The 4760-nt window shown below is 43.8% G+C and overlaps 1 long non-coding RNA gene across 1 annotated transcript; it reads right to left on the bottom strand.

Annotated features, from left to right (window-relative positions):
- Positions 1-3049: 3049 nt before the first annotated feature.
- Positions 3050-4760, bottom strand: LOC121270555. Its single transcript, XR_005941569.1, has 2 exons — positions 4631-4760; positions 3050-4250 (listed from the first exon to the last, which is right to left on the bottom strand). It is a non-coding gene; the product is annotated as an uncharacterized LOC121270555 (long non-coding RNA).

Raw genomic sequence — 4760 nt, forward strand, 5'->3', positions numbered from 1 at the left:
GTGTGTGTGTGTGTGTGTGTGTATATATATGATATATATTACATTCCTCATACATGGTGAAGAATTCCTTCACCTTTGCAAAGACCATGCAGGACTTGTACATCGATCGCAATGCCATGTCCATGTGCTTGTTCAACATCGCGAGCATATTCACTAATACACCGCTCAGGGAAGCCATAGAGATTTGCACCAAGTCACTATGTCATGGCAATCTAACCCTCCACCATTGTCTGAATCTGCATTCATTGGACTTATGAACTCAGTAACTCGTGCAGTTGAGTTCTGTTTTAATGACACTATGTCTGCCCAAATGGATAGTGTTGACATGAAATCCCCCCAGGCCCAGCTATCACAAACATCTTTCTCAGTTTCCATGAGAAACACATCTTTGATGGAATAGCCCCTAACCTCCTACCCCTTCTGTATTCCCAAGACGTAGATGATATATTAGTTATATTTGATTCTGCAGCTGCATCTAAGGTTTTCCTTACAGATCTTAATGGGTTCCAGCCGGTGCTCAAATTCACCTTTGAAATAGAGCAGTCAAATGAGCTCCCATTCCTCAATGTGGTGGTTGAGATACCTGCTAATGGGTTCTCTACTACCGTCTACTGCATGCCTGCCTTCACTGGTCAATAGATGGGTTGCAATTCCTACATTTCCACGCACTATAAGATAGGCCTAATCAGCAACCTCGTAAACAAGGCCTGAGCCATTTGCTCACCATGCAAGCTTGATGCCAAATAGGCTGCCTCAAAGCTATCCTTCGGGTTAATGGCTACCATGACTAGACCATGGCTGACTGTATAATCGCGCAAACTCATGAACGGGCCTAAGGCTTGGGTCCTGAAAATGCCCAGTCTACCTCAGATTACCTGGAAGCGTAAGGTGTCTCAAAAATGTAAGCAACATTGTTAGTATGCAGTGGCAACATTAGTGATATTCTTCACTAACAGAATGCTGATGTTAAACCAAAAAGACATTCTGCCTACCACACAAATGAGTAACGTGGTACATGAATTTCAGTGCTGGAGTGTTGCCAGGTATGTAACCTGTATGTCTCAATGATTGGCAGATCATATCAAGCAGCACATCCTTTTGGCTGTTTGCAATTGGCAAAGTACTGACTGTAGTTAACTAGACAGAGCTTGCAAAACTCAGAATGTAGTAACTAACATTAGATGTGATTCTGCGATTGGACAATACTTACTAACCGATCCTGATTGTGCTAAGAATGAAACTAACAACCAATTTAAGATTATCAGTCAGACTCACAGTGTGGCTCACCGAGATTCAGACACTGGGCCCCATTCTTTTCAAACAGAAAGAACATGTCCATTCATTGCACCTTTTTCAACTAAACAGAAGCTTCGGGAACAGCCATTCCCTTGTTCATTCCCCAAGGCAATGAATTGACCAATCAGAGTCAATTTGTCTGGTTTGAATTTTTAAGAAAAGCTTGGCAGTTACTGTTCCCTGGTGCATTCTCCATGGCAACACCTCTACCAATCACAGTCCACTTGCCAACCAATCAGCACCTGTTTTTCATACCCATTGTTCCCTTTGAGATTTGGTATTCTTGTGGATCTGTCCTGATGAGGGCAAGATGAAAAGCTTCAACATCATGTCTCTTTTCCCAGTAATGCTAAAGTTCTGTTCTAGCAACGGACTACCTGTTAATATCATTAACATACTTAATCTGTTCCGAAGGAGAGTCAGATTGGACTCAAAACGTTAACTCTGTTTTCCTTTCCACAGATGCTGCCAACCTGCAGAGTTTTTCCAGCACATTGTTTGTATTTCAGATCTCCAACATCTGCAGTATTTTGCTTTTATATTAATCTGACCCTTAAGTGAATTAGTTCTGTCAGTTAATAACATTGATTCAAGTACAGTGCTAATTATGTTAGTTTGTTAATAAAGTGGTGTTAATTCATTGATATTTGTCTGGACTAAATTTCATTACCTTTTTTTATTACTGACTGGGATCTCCCTCTCTCTCACTGCACCTTGTGTTTCTCTCAGCACACTAACTGGGCTATCCATCAAATCTTGGGACATGCATGTTGCATACAAACTGTGAGACAGTGAGCAGGTTATTGCTGAGTAAGTACTGCCTGATAGCACTGTTGATGAACCTTCCACTATTTTATGGTACAGTTCGAAAGAGTGAGCAGGGACAGAGGCTCCTGCGGGTCCATGTGCATTGATAGTGGAAATGGAAACGGCAAGTGATTTCAAAAGGAAATTGGATGGGCACTTGTGGGAAATAAACTCACAGGGCTATGGTGACAGAATGGGCAATGGGCCTGACTGGTTTGCCATAGAGTCAGCACCATGGATTCGATAGGCCAAATAACCTCCTTCTCTGTCCCACTGAATCTGTGATCTAAAGAGCACGATTTCAGCTGCTTCAGTCTCTCTAACTGACTGGAGTCCTTCATCCCCAGTACCATTCAGATAAATCCTCTCTAGAGCTGCACATCTTTCCTAAAGAGTGGGGCCCGTATACGGAGTTCCGGTCTACAGAAATAGAATTGAAAAGCAGGGAGGTTATGTTGAGCTGGTCTAGAACCATGGTTAGACTACACTGAGAGTAATGTCAACATTAGTGATCTCCATTTATGAAAAGGAAATAGAGGCACTGGATAAGGGGCAACAAAGATTCGCAAGAATAATCCCAGAACTGAGAGCATTTAACCCTCAGGAAAGGAGAGGGCTGTTTTTCTCCAGAAAAGAGAAGACTGAAGGGTGACCTGATGGAAGTCTTTAAGATTATGAAGGGGTTGAATAATTCAACTGGGATTTCATGAGAAACCTCTTTACCCAGTGAGTGGTGAGAATGTGGAAGTCACCACCACAGCGAGTGGTTGAGGTGAACAGCATGAATACGTTTAAGGGGAAGCTAGATACATATATGAAGGAGAAAGTTTTAGAAGGATATGCCGACGGGGGGAGATGAAGAGGGGTGGGTGGAGGCTCATGTGGAGCGTAAATACTGACATAGAGCAATTGAACCGACTGGCCTAGCCCTGTGCTTTGGACTCAATGGAACAGAAACAAATGTATTTATTTTAGATCTTCCTGTAGTGGTGGGCAGAACACTAATTACTATCCAGGATAAAATAAATGTCCTTCATCAGCTTTTGTGGATTACTTCAGTGGAAATGTGCCCTCTCAGGCTCAAAGAGCATCTGCCCACTGGAAGCAAAGTCGTGAGACCGGCTAGTCCAGTAGAAAGAAACCCTCTGACCCTCCCACTTCACCGACGGTCAGAATGAACATGGTTCAGTCCTGGGTGTGATTAATAGCAGCAATAACAGCAGAATCCAACCCCTGTCATCACTTGTGAACTCGCTGGTGTCTCAGCAGGTTGGATGACTGAGTGAATACCTTTCCACACTTGGAGCAGGTGAACAGTCTCTCCCCATTGTGAACCCGGTGGTATGCCAGTACAGAGGATGAAACACCAAATCTCTTCCCACACGCAAGGCAGGTGAATGGCCTTTCCCCGGTGTGAATTTGCTGGTGTCTCAGCAGGTGAGAGGACTGAGTGAAGCCCATCCCACACACAGGTGAACAACATCTCCCCAGTGTGAACCTGCTGGTGTGTCAGCAGATGGAATGCCTGAATGAATCCCTTCCTACACAGGGAGCAGGTGAACAGCCTCACCCCAGTGTGAACTCGCTGGTGTGTCAGCAGGGTGGATGAATTACTGAAACCGTTCCCACATTCAGGGCAGGTGAACGGTCTCCCTCCTGTGTGAACTCACTGGCGTATCAGCAGTTGGGACGAATTACTGAACCCTTTCCCACACACAGAGCAGGTGAATGGCCTCTCCCCAGTGTCAATGTGATTCCAGTGCAGGCAGGGAAGGCAATCCCTTCCAACAGTCTTTTCCATGATGTGGTTGTCCTTGTGTCTCTCGAGGTTTGATGACTGGTTGAAGCCTCAACCACATACAGAACACATGTACAGTTTCTCCTTGCTGTGAATGGTGTGATGTGTTTTCAGGCTGTGTAACTGGTTAAAGGTCTTTCCACAGTCAGTGCATGGAAACACTCTCACTCGGGTGTGTAGTCACACATATTTAAAACCTTCTGAAGCAGACAGACCAGAAAACAGTTTTCCTCCTAGATTCAAAACTGATGAAATTCATAGGCCAATGATATTCAGGTCCTGATGAATCAAGTGATTCTGTCAGATGTTGACGTGACCTTTCATTTGAGATTTCTGTCTGCAATCTGTCCTGCAAAATGAGTTCACAAAAGTCATCATTGTCAGCATAGGATAGAAATTCAGAACAGACAATTTTAGATTCCATGGAAAACTTTTTCCTCTCTTATTCCCCAAAAGCTGTAAATCTCCACCCCACAAATCTCCATTCTCACTCTGCTGTACTTGTTTTAGACCCTCCCAATTCTCCTGAAGGTGGTGATTCATGCTGATAGATCCATGTTCACTGCTTCTTGTATTGGGCACAGAGACCTTAAAATGTTCATACAATAAAAAACAGGTTCCACAAAATCACCAGCATTTCCCCCCTCAGCATATTTGGCACTAATTCCAGTTACAGATTCCCGCAACTCTCTGTACTTCCCAGGGGAGTGAAGAAAGTGATTTACTCACAGATGTTGGTCAGAGGAGGAAGTTTTAGTGTTTGTGAAGCTAAAAAGAAATGTTGTTCTGTTTAAAATCAAACTGCATGACTCGGAAGAAAATAAAGCGAAGACACTTCACAAAATCCCCACCCCTCCCC

Source organism: Carcharodon carcharias, chromosome 27 (assembly GCF_017639515.1).
Source record: "Carcharodon carcharias isolate sCarCar2 chromosome 27, sCarCar2.pri, whole genome shotgun sequence".
In the NCBI taxonomy this organism is placed as follows: Eukaryota; Metazoa; Chordata; class Chondrichthyes; order Lamniformes; family Lamnidae; genus Carcharodon; species Carcharodon carcharias.